The sequence below is a fragment of the Peromyscus eremicus genome, chromosome 9 (assembly GCF_949786415.1).
Source record: "Peromyscus eremicus chromosome 9, PerEre_H2_v1, whole genome shotgun sequence".
Taxonomy (NCBI): Eukaryota; Metazoa; Chordata; class Mammalia; order Rodentia; family Cricetidae; genus Peromyscus; species Peromyscus eremicus.
The window spans coordinates 78,708,385-78,728,352 of NC_081425.1; the positions used below are offsets into that span (position 1 = coordinate 78,708,385).

Sequence of the window (19,968 nt, forward strand, 5' to 3'; positions counted from 1 at the left end):
AGCAGGTAAAAAGGCACTTGCTACCAAGCTTGAGGAAGAATTTAGTACCTGGAATTCACATGATATGAGAAGGGCAGAACTGACCCCTGCAAGTTATCTTCCACCCTACACGCGCGCACACACACACACACACACACACACACACACACACACGTAATAAAAATTAAATTGCCTCACTGTCTTTACCTACAAAAAATGAGTCTATATTCTTTTTTTTTTAAAGATTTATTTATTTATTATATATACAGTGTTCTGTCATCCCTACACACCAGAAGAAGAGGGCACCAGATCTCATTACAGATGGTTGTGAGCCACCATGTGGTTGCTGGAAATTGAACTCAGGACCTCTGGAAGAGCAGCCAGTGCTCTTAACCGCTGAGCCATCTCTCCAGCCCCCTATATTCTTTTTATAAGTAGCGTTCTTTGCCATAAATAGAAGGTAATTGTAAATGTTATTATTTAAAATAGTTTATTGAATTATAATTGAGTATTGTCTGCCAAGACTCTGAGTCTAAAGCCTGCTCTCAAAGATTAGCAAGCAGTAAAGAGGTGTTCAAGCCATCCTAATACCAGACTGAGAGTTCTCTCCTTGACTTAATTGGACAGTATGAAGGAAAACTGAAGAGGAAGCAACATTTCATTCAGTGACGAAATCTCACACTTTGGGACAGATTTCATCAGGTCTAAGTGGAATGTTAGGAAAGATATTTCTGTACTGAACTCAGTTTGTAGTGCTGCCTTCTCAGTTTTCTTCTGCATTGAAGTATTGTCATTGTTGGGTAATTTTGGTTACTCTGGATAGACTGACTATGTTTAGCTGAGTGGTGTCTGGGTGTAGAGATGCCATGTTGCAGCCTACATTGTTACTGGCCTCTTGCTTTGAAGTTGTTCTTGTGGACACACATACTCACTCACTCACTCACTCACTCACTCACTCACTCACTCACACATGCACACACATGCACACGCACGTACTGAGTTCCTGCTGTTACTTGGAAGGAAGGCCCTTGAACAATAACAAGATCCAGATCGTGTCTGCCTTGAGTTTTGTTATCCCCATACAAGACTCAATTGAATAAAACATATCTCCCATCTGGCCTGTAAACCTCAGTGGCACTCAAAATAACTTACTAACAAGTTCTTGGATCATGGTATCTTGAGGTTTTTTTTTTTTTTTTTTTTTTAAAGTTCAACTTCTTTTTAGCTGTTGCTAAGGGAAGTTTGGTTGACACAAGGGACATGAGGACATGTCTGCACATTGCCAGTTGTTTTATAGGCACTTGGCTCTGCCGTCTTGCAGATGGTAATACTTTGGGTGGTGGGGAAATGCGTGCCGATTATCTTACTGAATTAAGGTAGCCTTTTGTTGTCCACCGAAGTCTGCAGACCAGTTGGTCAGTGAGCAGCTGCTGGGGTGGCTTGTTTTGGGTATTTGAGGAACACAAAGACTGTCTTAACGGGTGGTCATTGTAATCCAGGTATCCAACAAAGCAATGTTGAAAGCGTCTAACCCTTCTGACACAGTTTTGTGTTCTCATGGGAGGGAATGAACAACAGAAAAAAAATTAACTTTTCTTCAGTTATATTGAATAATTAAAATTGATTTATTTTTTTGCCAAGTCCTAGAAAATTACCTTCTTACCTAATGTAGTAAGTTGATGACAATACACTTTCATGATATTTGACGCCAGAAGCATCCTAACTTTATGGCAGTTTGTCGAAGATCATGGTGGAATAACGGAATTGTTTTTATTTTGAGTTTATTATCAACTATTCTAGAACTCAAAGCTTGCCTTACTGTTACCATCTGTTTGCAAATTCTAGCTGTAGAACTTTGGGCTTTAGGGTTGTTTTGCTTGCAGTCTGTCACTTTTATCTGGAGTCTGCTCAGTCTGAAAGCTATTTCAGGAGGCTGCTGATGCTTCTGCTTCTGCTGCTGCTGCTGCTGCTGCTGCTGTTTTTCCTCTTCCTTTTCCTTTCCCTCCTCCTTCCTTCTTCCCCTTTGAAACAAGGTCTTGCCTTATAACAGTCTGGCCTCAAACTAGAGATGCTCCTGCCTCAGCCTCCTACTGCCTGGGAAACCTCACTTTTAAAGTAAGGGGATAATGTTTATTATTATTATTATTATTATTATTATTATTGCTGCTGCTACTACTACTACTACTACTACTACTACTACTACTACTACTACTACTGAAATTGTATGCTTGACTGCCCTTCTAGGAGAATTTTTCTGGAATTGATCTGTTTGGGTCTTTAGAATGTAGTATAGGTGACCATAGAAAATGGGGTGGCCTGGTTGTTGTCAGAGAGAAACCACTCCATGGTGTTTGAAGAGAACATTCATCTATCCAGTTGGGTCATTTCTTCTGCCCTAGGATTGTGCCTTGGATTGGAAGTCCACCTTTTCTTTCCTTCAGATGTATCTGCTAGTCATGATCCCGTCTGCACGTATTTATGAAGCACACATTCTTCTGGGCAGTGGACTTGGTCTCTTGCATATGCTTTTTTATTGTATTCTCATAACTTTGAGGTAGGTCTTACTAGCTCTGCCTTAAAGGCAAGAAAACATCTCCCTAGGTGGCTCAGTGGTTGTCCAGTATCTCATGCTAATTAGGGCTGAGCATATGGAGTCCAGGGCTCTCAGAGTCCAAGGCTTACACTTCTTACTTCTCTGCTGCTGTGTGAAGTGAACATCAGACTTCCTTCTTGTCCACATTGTTAGAATCAAACTAAGCTCTCCTTCAGGGCTTCAGAATCTATGTCCATGCTAATCTTACTCACGGTGGAAACAGTATAACATACAAGAAGTGAGTGTGTGTGCGCGTGCGCACGTGTGTCAGAGACAACCTCAGGTGTTGGTCCTCACCTTCCACCTTGTTTGAGACAGAGTCTCTTGCTGTGAACTGCTTTGTACACCAGGTTTGCTAGCCAGCAAGCTTCTGGGTAGTGTCCCATCTCCACCTTCCATCTTCCTGTAGGAACTGAGATGACAGCCACACACTAGCATAGCCATGCCTGGCTTTCCATGGGTAAAGCTCCTATCTTCTGCTTGGAGGACAAATACGCTTACCCACCGAGCCTTTCCCGAAGCTCTGATGTGTCAAACACTGTCTAGAATCCCACCAGCTGTTTTTCTTACCACCACATACTTTAGTTTTGCTTATTCCCTTCCAGACTTATCTATACTCGTGTTCTTTGCACAATTACAGTCAAAGAATACATGTAGCCAATGAGCATTCTGGGTTGTGCAAAAATTACTCTGGCATTTTATAACTATTTTCTATTTTAAATGTAATTTTTCCTGTTTTTGGAGGTATGTTTTCAGTAACCCATTCTGACCTTGAACTCCTGAAACTCCTGGTCCTTTTACCCCATCTGAGAGACCTGATCTATAAGGCTAGCAACATACCATATATATTTTTAGTTCCTTTCACAGCCTGCCCTTACATTCCCACGTGTCTGATTATTTTGCCACTTAAGCCCCCTCCCCCACGAAGAAAAGGACTTTTTGGCCACCTCTCTTGTATGAATACAAGTTGTTGTGTTATTTGCTGGCTTATTTAGAAACAGCCAGACACGTTCTTGTCAAACTTGGATGGTTTTTGGAGGTTGTATTTAGGGTGATCAGGAGACATATGTCATGTTTTCTGATATGCTGTCAGAGTTAATGTACAGAGATTTTTAACATGAGGTCTAAAATTGAAATTCCCAAGAGCAGACTTTGGTTTGCATGTTAGAGTTGGATAATGTTTCAATTTGTCTTCTCCATGTCTTAATTAGGATGAGTGAAAACAGGATCTTCTGAGACGTGGTGGTGTGTCTCCCCATCTGATAACAGCCAATTTTAAATGGATCCATTTGATAGTGTTCATTTTGCTTAAGATCAGTTGTTTGTTGAAAAAGGCAGTTTCAGTTGCTATTTCTTTTCTGTGAATTTCTTTTTCTCTCTGGCCGGGAACGGAACCAAAGCACCATGCATGCGTGCTAGGCAACCATCCTACCCCGAGCTACTACGTTCCCCAGCCCTCAAAGCCCTTGTTCTGAACTTGAGGGTGAAAGTTCAGCCTTTGAACGTACAGAACAAGTGGACTTCAGTGTGATCATCTCCCACTAGTGTCCCCTTCCACTCGTGGAGGCTCTCTTCTGTGCTCAGTCCTCCCTTTGCCCCTTCTAAGGACTGCCTTTCCCTTCACCCAGAGAAGCTTCTGTATTCTTTCCCTTGCTGTGCTGTGTTTGCAGGTAACCCCATGTTCTGGAACCTGAGCTGTGTGTCATTAAGCTGTCCTGCAGGTGCCAGTGCATGGCCCACACCAAACTCACTGTTCTGGAGACACTGACACTAACGTCAGCTAGGGCCACAGGTCTCAGGCAGGCCTTCATGTCCTAGCAGAGCGTGGTAGCCTGTCTTTGGGAGTCCCTGAGCCTCCAGTATTTTCTCTTCCTCTGAGCTGCTGTAGCATCATGTTCAGTATTTTCTCTTATCGTCTATCTTGTTCATTGGTCCAGTTTGTGACCCCAGTTTAGTGGACCATGACATTCTAGGCTGATTATAAGTTCCTTGGCACTAGAAACTCCATCTGATCCTTAATACAAAATCTGTTGTCCACACTGTCTGCCAATACGCTTTGTGGGTGCTTAAGACATATTTAATTCAATTTTTAAAGTTTCATTTTATTGTGTGTGTATGACTGTTTTGCGCGCGCACGCACACACACACACACACACACACACACACACACACACACACATACATATAAAACCACATGTGTACCTGATGCCCAAGGAGGTAGGAAGAGAATGTTCATGTATTTCATCTCCTGAAGCTGGTATTACAGGTAGTTCTTTGCCTTCAGGTGGATGCTGGGAACCGAACTCGGGTCCTCTGCAAGAGCAGCAAGTGCTCTTAAACTACTGAGAGCCATCTTTCCAGCCCCAATTTAATTCAGTCCCCTCACCCCCAAGAAACAGAAAACACCTTTTCCTATCAGCCCACAGACCAGCGGGTAGACTAGAGGTGTTCCTAGGCATAGCACTGCAGGTTGGCTTTCTTCTTGGCCTCTAGCTCTAAGATGCCCTCCATGTAGTCCTCGTGGGTGAGCTCCATAGCACCCCTGCGAAGCGTGGTCATACCTGTCTCAACTCACGGCCTTGCACTGGGCCCCCAAATATGGAGCGCTTCACGAATTTATGTGTCCTCCTTGTTCAGGGGCCATGCTAACCTCTGTATCCAATTTTAGTATATGTGCTGCTGAAGTGAGCACTTAATTCAGTTTTTAAAGTAGCTGCAGATCTCAGGGTTGGAAGAGCCTGCTGGGTCATGTGCTAAGCCAGTGCTTGTGCAGAATTCCCACAGCTGGCCATGTAGCCTGTGTTGCAACTGCTGTAATGGTGGAGCACCTATCTGTGCCCCCCAAAAGCAGCACTGTGTTCTCTTTAAAGACTACGAATGTGCCACTTGCATATTGTGAACTGCTCTCAGAGTCCACACTAGCCGATAGAGAATGGGAAGGGAGCACAGTCTGGACTTGTCGCTTGGGTTAGTGACATAGAGGAGAAGTTCCCGATGTTTATCTGTGTGCCTGATTCGCTTCCTCCCTCACATCTCAGGAGCCTGTTGTTGTCCTTTCTTTCTAAAATAACTGCCACCCACTGACTTTGTTAGGACATCCTGTCCTCTCAGATGAGCCAAAGTGGGCGGTGGGTAGGCATGATCCCCACTGACCTAAGAGGAAGTTGAGTCCTGGAGGCAGTCAAGGCCACAGAGATCAGCGTCCAGTTGTGTTTTCTGACCAGATCTGGCCTATCTGTGTAACTCCAGGTTTTCTCTTTAGGATTGAGGACCTCTTTCCCAGCATTCTGAAACCCTTTATTCTAGCACACTAATAAACCTGCTCTTAGTAATCTTGGCATCTTACTTGAGGGTGAATGGTAAACTTGATGTGTGGCCGTACTGTCCTGACCTGTGGAGAAGGGTGTAGCTAGAGTTTTCCTGCCTGGCCCACAGTCAGGGCAAATCTCTCTCACCTGCCAGTCCCACAGCCGCTCAGACCCGACCAAGTAAACACAGAGACTTATATTGCTTTCAAACTGTATGGCCGTGGCAGGCTTCTTGCTAACTGTTCTTATAGCTTAAATTAATCCATTTCCTTTAATCTATGCCTTGCCACATGGCTCGTGGCTTACCGGCATCTTCATATGCTGTTTCTCATCGTGGCGGCTGGCAGTGTCTCTCTGACTCAGCCTTCCACTTCCCAGCTTTATTCTCCTCCTTGCCCCGCCTATACTTCCTGCCTAGCCAACAGCCAATCAGTGTTTTATTTATTAATCAGCAACACATTTGCCATACATCCCACAGCAGAAGGGAGCTCACGGACTACACTTGCCCGCATGGATCCTTCATAATGAAGCCGTTTGAGTGACCATTTCCACTCCCTGCCTCCTACCTATAATAATTCTTTCCTCCACTCTGGACCATGTGATTTCATAGACTTCACATTCAGGATGTGATAGGTGACATGAAGGAAATCAATAGTGATCAGAATGTGTGGCTTTCTTCATGTACTGGAAAGCCCCAGGGTGAGTCCTCCTTGAGGAGGATTTGGGAGGTTTCCAGGGTCCAAGTGGGAAGGGCTTAGTCAGTGTGTCTGAGGAAGTGAGAAGGAGCTGATGTGGCCATACCAGAGTGGAATGGGAGTACAGTAGCAAGTTAAGTAAGATTGGGGGACAAGATGACTGGGTTTGTATTTTTAAAATCATAGAGAGGCATGACAGCTAAATAAAATAGGAGATTGGGGCTGGGGGCTATATATAAACAGTAGTACAGATTGAGCATCCTTATCTGAAGAGTCAATGTTGGAAATGCTCCAGAGTCTAAAACTGAGCTGGTGGGATCTATCCAAACAGTCCAAACCCCCCACCAAAACAAAAAACTAGTGAGTCTGAACACTCCTGAACACTATGCAGTTCACATACAGCAAGTACTCACTCAACTCTGTATTGGGGAAATTGCAAATTTGGAAAATTAATGTATTCCATTCATGGAATGGATATTAGATGCCCCAAGCTTTATGATCCATTTTGGATATGAAGACTTTTTTAAACTTTCATTTTCGTTTGTTAATTTTTGAGATTGTATTTTAATTCCAGCGTTTGTCCCTTCCCTTTCCTCCCTCTGAACCTTCTCATAAGCCCTCCTCCACTCTCTTTCAAATGGCCTCTCTTCATCAGTGGTTGTTATATAACAACCCGAATATAACCTTTTAGGTCTATATAATGTTACTTGTATGTATGTTTTCAGGGCTGTTTGGGGCTGGGCAACTAATTGGTGTATGACCTTGTTTAGTAAGTGGGGTTAATTAAGGTAACAGTCTTTGCACCTTAATCTCAAATGGAGGGAGGGACAGAAGAAGTGAAAAGTTAGGACATGGGTGACTGTCATAATAGTCTTGCAACTTTTTTTTTCCTTTTTAATGTTTCAAGTTTCCCTAAATAAAACTTTTGGTTTTTTGAGACCAAAAGTTTTGCGCCTGTCCTGGATCTCACTCTGTAGACCAGGCTGGCCTCGAACTCACAGAGATCTGCCTGCCTCTGCCTCCCAAGTGCTGGGATTAAAGGCGTGCGCCACCACCGCCCGGCCCTAAATAAAACTTTTAATATTTTTGAGATAGGGTTTGACCTTAAACTCAGTGTCATGGATTTACAGCATGTACTACTAAGCCTTGTTTGTGGGGTACTGAGTATCAAACAAACCCAAAGTTTCATACAGGCTAGGCAACATTCTACCAAGTGAGTTATATCCCAGGGCCTAAAATATGTTTCTTCAAGTTGCCTTCAAAGATTAGAAGCCTCATACAGGGTTATTGTAGAAGAAATCTCTGTTGTCATGATATTCTGTAGTCCAAAGGAAGCAAATGACAGCTTAGCTGGGTGACTGCTGTTGGCTGTCCTGTGTTGTCCTCAGTGATTTTTCTCAGCCATCTTCATAGTCACCCTCCATGTTGGTTTTGTAATCAGCAAGTAAAGAGTGTCTGGTAGGGTAGAGTTAGCGATGTTGCTTGTCTTTGACGTTACTTCTCTGATCAAGATGTAGTATGTGTGTGCATGACTTCAAGTCAGTCTTGTTTGTTTAGAGTAGTTTTCAAGTTCATTACAAATTTATTAGATTTCCAGAGATTTCCCGTATATACCACCTGCCTGTCAAATGTACACAGCCTCCCTCCCCTCTTACCAGCACTTCCACCAGAGTGGTTGGTTTGTTACTGATAAACCAATTTGGAGACAACATTAGCTCCTGAAGCACATAGTTGCTATTAACCTTCTTCGTTTTTGGGTGCTGTACGTCCTGTAGATATGAGTTAAAGTTTTTGCAGTTATTTAAAATGTTGTATGTTAAATTGGAAATGGCAGTACTTATTTCATAGAGGTAAATGTTGGATAAATAAATATAACACAAGCTAGATATGATGACACACATCTATAATCCGATCTCTCAGGAGGCTGAAGTGTAGTAGGATTGAGAGTTTGAGGCCATCCTGGCCTATACAGTGAGAGCTTGTGTAAAGTAAAGCACCACCAAGGAAACTTGCAAGAGCTTGGTGCTGCTGTTGTAAGGAGCCAATTCAGACCCAAGCTGTGGATTCCAGGTCAGTACAGAAGTAAAGAGCACAGCTGGGTGGTCATTAGGTTTGTTTGGCTAGTTCCCAGGGTCGCAAATCAAACAGCCCGGAGCAGGGAGAGGACCTTCATGGTGCTGTAAAGTGACCCTAAAATACACTCCTCAGACGTTTGACTTGCTGTTTCTTGGTCATGTGTCTTCTTTTCATTTTTGGGGTCAAAACATGGTAATTCTGACTGTACTGCTGTGTCTTCACGCAGATGGTCCTCTGAAAGGCCTCACTTAGATTTGACAGATGAAATCTTTCATTCCCAAGAGCAACTTGTTAAACCAAACCAACCAAGTTCAAATCTCTAATTCCCATTCCTTTCTTGTGTGTACCATTTTATTCATGTAGAATAAACACACAGCCTCAAACATCTTACAAGGCAAATAGACTCCTTTTTAATTAGTGGCTCTATATACAGAATTTTACCATCATGAAATTTATAAACCAAAAAAGGAACAAATATTTACCCTGGTAGTTTCATGTCAAAATTGCCCACTAAGAAAAGCTTAGAATATGTAAATGAGCACTGCTTCCCTCCTTAAATCATGGTGATAGAAAATTGGGCTTCAGCTTGCTGTTCTTTGAGCACACATGCTCTGTTACGTACGTGTAGCTTCCTTCTTGTTAACCAATCATTTTCACATAGACTTGCTTCCAAAGCTAATACTAATTTTTCTTTTCTTACTAATTTTTAAAAATTATTTTTATGTATATGTGCATGGGTATATTTCGAGAATCTATGTTTGTGTATGTCTGGTAACTGCAGAGGCTAGAAGAGGGTGCTAGATCCCCTGGAGCTGGGGCTACAGATGACTATATGGGTGCTGGGAACCAAACCTGGGTCCTCTGGAAGAGCAGCCAGTGAGCCATCCCACTAGCCCTTCATTAGAAGTTCTTAATTAGCCCGGGCGGTGGTGGCGCACGCCTTTAATCCCAGCACTCGGGAGGCAGAGGCAGGCGGATCTTTGTGAGTTCGAGGCCAGCCTGGTCTCCAAAGCGAGTTCCAGGAAAGGCGCAAAGCTACACAGAGAAACCCTGTCTCAAAAAACAAAAAAAACAAAACAAAACAAAAACAACAAAAAAACAACAAAAAAAGTTCTTAATTAGCATGTGTTAATTATGCATAATAATGGACTTTGACATTTCCATTATACATGCATATAATAATTCCCAGCTAATAATCTCTCTTCTACTTTCATGTATTTGTTTGTTTTTGTGAACCAGTGGTTTTAGGTAGGGTTTCTTATAGAAGCTGAAGCAACTTACTATTTGATACTGGAAAAAAATGTTTGTCTTCTTGTAACCATTAACTGTAACTCCCTGTAGATCTTCAGAGAAGGGTAAGCCTTCCTGAGACCCTATCTCCTCTCCCTTCATTTCCCCGTTGCCCTTGGTTGCTTGATTGTTTTTTGAGGTTTTATGTACTCCAAGGATGTCTTGAAATCCTTATGCCTCCAAGGATGATTTTGAACTCCTGATCCTTCTGTCTCCACCTCTTGAGTGCTAGGATTATTAGGCTTGTGTTACCACACCCAACTAATGGGGGAGTCAAACCCTGGCTTGAGGCATACTAAGTGATTGCCAGATGAGGGGCATCCCTAGCTGCTTTTGTTAGTTTTTGTAGCCTTCTTCATAAGGCATCTCAGGTACCAAGGGAAAACTTTTTTAAAAAAATACTTACTTTTAAAAATTATGGGAATGTATATTATGTGTGGTTATGTGCATTTGAGTGCAGGTATCCATGGAGACTAGGGATATCAGATCTCCCTGGAGCTGGAGTTGCATACAGGTGGTTGTAAGCTGCCAGATGTCTGTGCTGGGAACTGAACAAGAGTGGTATATGCTCTTAATTGCTGATCTGTCTCTTCGGCCCTGGAAAACATTTATTTTTAGGGGTTAGCTGCTTTATTAATTATAAAGAATAGTTATGCATTTAGGTAGACCTTTTATTCCAAGGCAAATTAAGCGAAGCACGAGACGTTTCTGGGAACAAAATAGCAAAGAAATGAAATTTTTGTTACGGTGAGGGCAGTGTGTGACAAAAGATGACTTTAAAAACAAAACGTTTAAGCTTGGGAGCTATGAGATGGCTCAGTGGGTAAAGCACCTTCAGCCTGTGTGTAAGGATTGGAGTTTGGTTTCTAGCACCCATATAACAAGCCGACCTGCTCTGCAAGTGTGCCTGTAACCTCAGATGAGGGAAGACTTGATGACTGCCAGCCTAGAAGAAAGAATGTAATCCGGGGAGAGCCCTGCCTCAAAGAAGTAAGGCAGCGAGTGATAGGAGAGGATGCCTTACACCCCTCTCTGGCTTAGTGTGTATGAAGAGGTGTGCATACCTGCATGAACACAGTGTACATACTGTATTCACACACACAAACACACACACACACACACACACACACACACACACACACACACACCCCTACCTACCTTCAAGTTCAAGGCCAATCTGGTCTACTTAGCCAGTTCTAGGCCACGTAGGGCTATACAAAGCTAGACCCTGTCCCAACAAAACCAAAAAATATCTGGATGTGGTTATCCATACCTATCATCTGGAGATTTGGAAGATAGAGGCAGGAGGACCAGGAGTTCAAGGCCAGTCTCAGCTACATAAAGAGTTTGAGGCCAGCTTGGCCTGAATGAAACCCTGTTTTAACACCTCCCTACCCACTCAGGGGGGAAAAATGAGTGAAAAATCTCAGTTAATTCCAAAAAGTTTGTGTAAATGTATTGGAATAACTTGAAGGGGGGAAAAATGAGACTGATACTTCCAAAATTCAGAAGCCCTGTGATTTTAGCCAAGGCTTCCTGTGCTTTCTGGTGCTGCAGGAGGTGCCTCTGCTTATTTTCAGCTGCTGTGGGTGGTGATTATGCTGTGCATGCATCTCCAAAATGGCTTTAGGTTGCTCGGGTTATTAAAATATGTTTAATAAGCTAATCTTTTTCAAAGCCTCAAAAATAATTAAGATGCAAGAACAGATAAGCCCTATGTCTAGAATGAATAATTAATTTGTAAACATTCTAGATGCTGAGGAGGAAGGAAGATGGTAGCTTCTACAGTTCCTGTTGTCAGGTCAGGAAGCGGAGAACTTGAAGCAGAGAGAATTGTTTCCTTTTTCTTTTCTCTGATATAGGGGCAATTTATTTTGGATTCTAATCCTGTATAATCACCAATGAGTGGTAATACTGGCGGTCTTTCCTCCCACTCTGCTCCTTACTTCCTATTAAAGGGCTATACCAATTAGAAAAATAAAACATGGTGGTACAGTAAAAAGAAAAATTTAAACAAGTCAGAAAAACATGTATTGAAACCAAGTCTTAAATGCTAATAAAACCCTCTAAGTAAAATTTGCAATAATCCTAAATAGTCTTATAATAAAAACCCAGACCCAGATAGTGGGATGAATGTTGAAAGATCAGAGGAAACAAGCCACAGCCACTTCTCACCCTGCCAGCTCCTCAGCCAAAAAGAGAAGATCCTGTCTCCACAAATCCTCAGACTGAATGCCTCTGAGTCCTCAGCTGAAAGGATCCCAGGTTCTTTTGCTCAAACCTTATGTGCCTTTCTCCACCCAGCCATATCACTTCCTGTCTCATCCTTCCTAGTGATGGGCTTAATGGTGTGTGTGCTTTCCAAATACTGGTAGCAAAGACATGAGATCACAGTGCTGGGATTAAAGGTGTGTGTCAACCACTGCCTGGCTCTGTTCTTTTAGACTGGATGAATCTCATGTAGTCTAGGGTGGCCTTGAACTCACAGAGATCCAGACTGCCTGAACTCTACGGCTAATTCTGTGGCTAGTTCTGTCCTCTGATCTTCAGGCAAGCTTAATTAGAGTACAACAAATTATCACCACATTTCCTTTTTTTGTTTAAAATAGTAAAAGAAGGTTATAACTAATATAAGAAAAACTATATACAATAATTACAATAACTGTATACAACATATACAGTCAAGAATTACATTAACAATGTCAGTCCATAAACATTTGATAAATTTAGAGAAAATACTCCATTATCTATTCTATTTTGGTGAGTCCAAAATGTTGTATCTAATTCACTTTCTATCCTAACTTGTATTACCAACCCTAAACTATCTTTTGGGGTCTTTCAAACTTACGCACTTTACATCTCTTTAGTGAGTTTCTTTTCTGAATTTGTTAACATGAAAAACTATAACTATAACTAACTATTTTTCAGCTCCCTCAGAGACCCAAGAAGGAAATAATATTACCTAAGTAAACAAGAAGTGAAGGCAAGTGACTTCCAAAAAATGTGAGAAATGACTAACAGCTGGCTGCCTGGACAGTCACCCAAGGTTCCTCTGCAACGTTAGGGCATCCATCTTTGGCCTACAGGCCTAGCATATCTGACAGACATTTCTGTGAAGCAGGATTTTTCTGAAGGTCTTTCCTACCTTGTCTTTGCAAGGATCGGCAGTCTTTTCTTTTGTGTCCTGCTTGTCCCATTTGGACAGCATACTGTCAGCAGTTGAGGCAAGGGCATTTTCTTGTCTAGTGACTAACTTTTGCCACAAAGAAAGTAAACTCCATATGGAGTTTCTTCAGTGCTTATTATCTTCTCTGAAGTAGATTGGTGCTTCCAGGAGCAGACATGTCTCAATGTCATTAAAAAAAAGTCTATGTTATTAAAACATCTTAAATGCCATATTCTGCAGATCTCTGAAGTGTTTGATGACTATCTAAAAGATGTTTGACCTTGAAAGCATACCTAACATGACTACAAGTTTGATTGTAATGACTAACTACAACCTGCATTTCTTTGTATTCTAATTAGTTGTAATAGTACCTTTCAAGAACTAGAAATTTGCATTACATTGTTAAATGAGATGTATAGGTACAATACCTTGAACAAGAGTAGAAATGTATGTATAGTATGTTCCAACAAAAATAATCTCAACTTTGTATCAATAAACATGATTTGTATACAATATACAAAAATCCAATCCAAGACTAGTAGTTGCTTTTTAAAAGTAGATTCAATAATCTACCTTTTTTTTTTAAAAAAAAAAAAACATATCTTTATTCTCTTTTTCTTTTTGTTTTTTTCAAACAAGAACCCTGATTCTAATCTCCTTTGTTTAGCTTTTTTCCTGACCATTACCAGTAACAAACAACTTGTAATCAACCACCAATACAATGGCAAATATCCATAACTCATTGATCAACCAAAAACCACCTACCCCACCTCTTGGGAATGTGGGCGTCATGTTCTTAAATTTACTTCCTGCTGTGGGTGTGTGTGTGTGTGAAGGCATCTTTAGGGGATCCTGAAAAGAAAAATTTTGGGTTAATTGTCAAGTCCCAGGAGAGGTAGCTGTATTATTTGTTGTCCAGTCTCTGCATAATGGGAAAATCCAGGGCTTGTCTGAAGTCTTGGCTGTAGGAGTCTGTGAGGCTGGATCATCTCAGCTAGCCGTCTTGAAATTGTCCTGAGCAGTTTGTAGTTCAAAGCCGATCTTTGGGTGGTGTTTGTCAGCTTGGTGGTGTTATCACAGTGTATGTGGAATCGTTATTGTGGGATCCCATCATCTTTTTGGAGATTTCAGAAATTGCATTAGGCATGGTGGTCATGGTTCACATGGTTTCACATGCAGAAAACTGATAGAGGCTCAAACCCAAAATCATGTACAAGAAGCTAGATGAAGCTTTTTTTATAGAATTAGTTTGTACTCTATATGACCGTTAATGTCATGACAAATTTTAAAGTATATATATTAATCTTATAAATTTTGATATAAAATTCCTACCCTAAGAAAAGTTTTAAAGAATAAAAACCAAAAGATCATGAGGGTAATAGCAATAGAATAGTCCCTTAATTTTGGTTTTTCTTCTGTCTCAAATCAGTGGCTCTTCTGACTTGACACAGATTTTTCATTTTCCTTTAATTAACAAGCATGCTTGGGTTTAGAGAAGGAGAGAGCCACACTCCAACTCCAAATCCAGCTTTAATTTTTAATTGAACTGGGACTACATAAAGACCATTTGCATTATGTGTCTGTAGGTAATAGCAGAAACAAACATTTAGGAAATTTTATGAAAATTTTATCCTGTTAGATATGTGATATACCAATAGGTCAATTTACGCTCTTTCTTGGGACATTTCTCCTGGATGATTTGTCCTTTTTATTGAGATATCTCATTTGTCCAGTGTTCTTCAGATTCCTTAGCCTTCATTCTCCTGAAAGACAAAAACAAAACCCTTCCCCAACCCTAACTTTGGGGAGGTTCCCTTTTGGCAAGTTATGAAAAGCATTTGTTTGTCGTATAAGTTAGTTTAAATTGAATGATCACACTGGTTGATGAACTATCACCTCTTCTAATTAAGAGGTCTCTCATTCAAATCGAACCTTTATCAAATTTAATAGTATCTATAGTTTTTCTTCTTCTGTGGAAACAAAAGCAAAACCTTGTTTCCAACATAACACATATCCTGGTTTCCATTCTGAGGTCAGCACATCTATAAAGTATACAGGCTGATTGAATTCTGTAGTTTTTTTCTGTTATCCAATGTCTCTCTGCAGCTGTTGCTCCTTTCTCATTAACATTGAGAAAATTTAAAGTTAATAAAGCATTATGTAATCTATTTCTGGGGGTCTTTATTACCCCTTTCTGTTTATTTAGATTACCCTTTAGAATTCAATTTGATCTTTTTATGACTGCTTGGCCAGATTCTTCTCGTGTTCTGTCCTTTAGAAAGGGATGACATCAAATCATCGCTCAATAGAAACATTTGTTTGTTTGTTTTGTTTTTGCTTTTCCAGACAGGGTCCCGCTGTGTAGTCCTGGAACTCACTCTGTAGACCAGGCTGGCCTCAAACTCACAGAGTCCACCTGCCTCTGGATCCAAGTGCTGGGATTAAAGGTGTGTGCCACTTCCTCCTGGCAGAAATATTTTTGTAAGGAGCTACAGTGATCATTGGGCACCTCAGATTTGTCTGTGGTAGGTGGTATACAGCAGGCATTCCTTTTTTTAAGAATCTCAGAGCTACCAGGTGGCGGTGGCGCACGCCTTTGATCCCAGCACTTGGGAGGTAGAGCCAGGTGGATCTCTGTGAGTTTGAGGCCAGCCTGGGCTACAGAGCGAGATCCAGGACAGTTAACCAAAACTACACAGAGAAACCAAAAAACAAAACAAAACAAAAAAGAATCTCAGAGAGGAATGGGGTTATCTTATTCACTCAGTGACACATCAAAAGCTCATATCTATTCATTTAGTATTAAAATGGAAGACAGATCAGTGGAGTGGTAGAATGCTTGCTGTGTGTGTGTGTGTGTGTGTGTGTGTGTGTAAGGCTTTTGATTACATGCAACAGGTTTACTGAGTACCTGTATAACAAATTATATTATGCAGTGATCAACCATTGAGACTCATGTATGCAACTGATGTTAATGTTGTACAGAACCCTTTGTAGTGCAAAGGAAGGAGAATTTGGTTTTTGAAAGTTTTACAGAGAAAGGTAACATGGGTAAGGCATTCTAGGTAGAGGACATAGGAAGGTCCGAGGAAAGGAGGCATGGTCCAGGATGCATGAGTATTTGACCAGAGTGTGCATGACTCAGTGCAGGGGAAGCGTGATGGGAAGTGAAACTGCACGACTCATAGAGTGGTGACCCAGCTGTGGTACATGCCTGTAATCTCAGCCCTCAGGAGACTGAGGCAGGAGGATGGGGAGTTAGAGAGTAGACTGAACTACTTTGCCATATGTTGTCTGAGTTATGTCCACTAAAGAAACTTGTTCAGTGTTGTAGGGCAGGCTTTGGGCAGGAGAGGGAAGATCTTTTTTCGAGTCTCCTCACCACAATGCTGACCTTGGGAAAGAGATAGAAGGCATAGTGCTAATGTATCTCTTATCTCAGAGAGAGCCCAGGCCTATGGTACTGAATAGATATGACGAGGATCTATTCAAGTATAGACATTAACTTGTGTAGGTTGAGGGATGATGGCTGCAAAGGAGAAGAGAGGAGAGAGAGTCTTAGCCAGTAACTTAAAAATGCAGTTTTAGCCGGGCGGTGGTGGCGCACGCCTTTAATCCCAGCACTTGGGAGGCAGAGCCAGGCGGATCTCTGTGAGTTCGAGGCCAGCCTGGGCTACCAAGTGAGTTCCAGGAAAAGGCGCAAAGCTACACAGAGAAACCCTGTCTCGAAAAACCAAAAAAAAAAAAAATAAAAATGCAGTTTTATATGCAATCAACCTTACTAGCTTAAACTTGAAAAAAATTTTTTTGGTTTGGTTTAATTTCCTTCACCTTTATTTATTTATTTACTTACTTACTTATTTCCCGTGTGTATGCGTGTGTGCACACTGAGGGCCACAGCACAGACAACAGCTTGCAGGAGTCGGATCTGGAGATTGAACTTGGCATCAGACTTGGCAGCAAGTACCTTTACCTGGATGCTGGGGTTGTAGGTGTGTGCCATCACTCTTGGGTTTGGTTTCTTGAAGTCAAATGTGTGTCTCACCGTGTGAACCCTCCCTGGTCTTTACCTAGTTATACAGAGCGGCACATCTGTTGAAGGGCTTGTCCCGTTCAGGAAGCCTGCCAGATGTTTTAGTTAGGGATGTACTCAACTCAGATAGGACTTAAGTGGGTTATTAGACACATAGGGACTCTGTCTGTCTCTTGGAACCAGCAGTTGTGGGGAGGGCCCACTGCGGTCAGAGCCAACTGCCCACTGTGTCATCCCTCTGAGATCCAGTATCTCTGCATCTTCCTACTTCACTGTCTTTAGTGGATGGTCGTCCCACCCCATCATGCACGTCTCACAACATAGCTTCTTCACGTGCAGGCTCTGCCTTTCTCTTCCGGTAGGGGAGGTGGGAAGGTCCAGGGGTAACAGCCCAAGCTCTCTTAGGAAATGAAACCCTCCCCAGAGCCTTCTGTTTGTATTCCATTGACTTGAGCTGAGTCACGTGGCATCCCTGGCATGAGGGTGGGGCTTGGCGGGTGGATCTGTGTCAAGAATCTGGCTTTTCAGCCTCTGGTTTAAAAGGCCATAGGTGGTGGGAACGAGTTTGTGTCATTCAAAATGAACCTTAGTTGGAACTAGACAGCATTATCTTGGTGTAGTTACCAAGTTCTAGCCTTCTTCAAGGTGGCCCTGTTTTCCTAAGGCTCTCCATGTCCTTAAAATATAGAAGGAGTTATCTTTAAAGGCTGGAACAACCCCGGTGTGATTTAAAAAAAAAAAAAAAAAAAAGGCCAAATTGTAGATAAACCTTTTGCTCTGAGAAATAAGTGCACAGGGGAGAAAACCAGAAGCAGAACTCTGGGAGTTGCTTAGTGCACATGAGATTCTGAAAAGAGTCTGAGGACTGTGTTCCCAAGGTCAGGTACTCTGTTCTCCTTGTCAGCAGCCTGAGATGCATGCGGCTCACAGGACTCTTTCTAATGGGATCCCACTTGTGTTCCTAGTCCTCTGCCAAGGAAGGACCAGCGCCCTCTGGACATTGTGTGCAACCCCCACCCCACCCTCACCCTGCAAGGCTTTCTGCACGCCTGTGGATTTGCTACTATATATTTTCATTGTTGTTACTGCAGTATAATTCACATCATGAATTTATGCCCTTAGTGTTCAACTCAGTGGTTCAGTGTACCCACAAAGTCATGTAACCATCACCAGTATCTAATTCCAGAACACTTTGATTACCCCAGAGTGAAACCCCACACTCATTAGCAGTCACTGCCCATTCCCTGCTTCCCTCAGCCCCTGGCAACCGCTAATCTACTTTGTGTCTCTATGGATTTGCTTATTATAGACATTTAACATGAAGAGAGTCATGTAGTAACTGGCCTTTTGTGACTGGCTTCTTTCACTAAGCATAATGTTTTCAAGTTCATCTGGATTGTAGCATGGATCCGTACTTCATTCCTTTTCATTGTGTGACGATCCCACATTTTATTTATTCATTCACTGCTTAAAAGGTTTCAGCTTTTATGAACAATGCTGCTGTGAATATTGTGTACAGCTAGGGACTCACTGTAGCCCAGGCCATCTTCAAACTTGTGATCCTTCGCCTCAGCCTCCTGAGCGTTCGTTCGGATTGCAGATGTGGACTGCTGCTCCTTATGTACAGACTTCTGTGGGAACACATGCTTTCCTTTCTCCTGGATGTGTACCAAGGGTGGAATGCTGGAGCTTCAAGCACGGCACACCGTGCCTCTCGTAGTTAGGGGTAAACCTAACCTAATGATTGTGTAGTGTTGACATTCCTTATCAGTTTTATAGTTTGAATCTCACTAGAGGAAATTATTTTTCCAAGATTTGAGGCTTATAGACATCAGAGTTGCCCCTAGTTGATTTTTTTTTCTCCCACCTCTGCCGTGGGGATATTGTGGCCCAACTGAGATGATTATGTAGCGAGCTGATGCCCAGAGCCTGCACACCCCATGCCTTCATGCACCACCGTCTAATCCTTACCCTGTCAAAATACTGGAATCTAATCTCATTCACAGACACTCTTTTGTTTGTTTGGACTTTTTAAAGGTGGCTTAGCTGCATAGCCCACGGGCTTCGGATGGGACACATGATCTTTCTGTCTTAGCTCCTGAGTGTTAGAAAGCTACAGCCATGGGCTCATCACACTGTTTTCAGTTGTGTGTTATCCGATGTAAAATCGACATGTTAGACCCTGTTGCAAAGGTGCTCCCAGCTAACACTCACGTGGCTGTGGCATTTCAGACACCAGAGACTCTTCCAAATCAGGCTGACTTCCGATTGAGCTTAGGGCAGCCGTGCACTTGGTCTTTGGTGGGTGACACAGGATGGGGAGATAGCTGAGGCCTGTACTGACTGTGTCTTTCCGGGCTGCAGGGCCCCTTGCCCCTTCTTGAGGATCACCCCTGTGTTCCCTAACCCCCTGCTCAGATTCCTCCTTTTTAAAATTTCTTTTTTCTCTTTGTATTGTTAAGTTTAGTCTGTCTCACGACCTCTTCTCCTGAACCTCATCCTAAAAGTGTCCCGTGCACGTTTGCCTTTTCGGCTAATGTCTGACATTAATGTCATTGTTCTCTTATCTGATAACTCTGAAACTCGGGTCTGTGCTTCTCAATTCTAGCCTCTTGTAATTAAGTTTTGTGAAAAAGAAGTGTGACATTCAGATATATTCTCCTATTAGCAAAGGTATTACTTGGTATGAGACTAGAACCATGCATCTGTAATGAGTTGTTCCTCTGTGAATATTAATGCAACTTAGAAGAAACCTTTCTTTGTTAGAGACTTTTCCTACATGAGCCAATATTTCCAGGCCTATTTCATAGTTAGTCATTTGTGGGTTT

General features: G+C 42.1%; 1 protein-coding gene and 1 pseudogene across 1 annotated transcript in view; one reads left to right on the forward strand and one right to left on the reverse strand.

Moving 5' to 3' along the window:
- Kat6b (lysine acetyltransferase 6B) overlaps nt 1-19,968 on the forward strand; it is a 212,897-nt gene that overhangs the window by 60,274 nt on the left and 132,655 nt on the right. The window lies entirely within an intron of this gene.
- On the reverse strand, nt 5,165-5,264 carry LOC131920248 (U6 spliceosomal RNA; annotated as a pseudogene).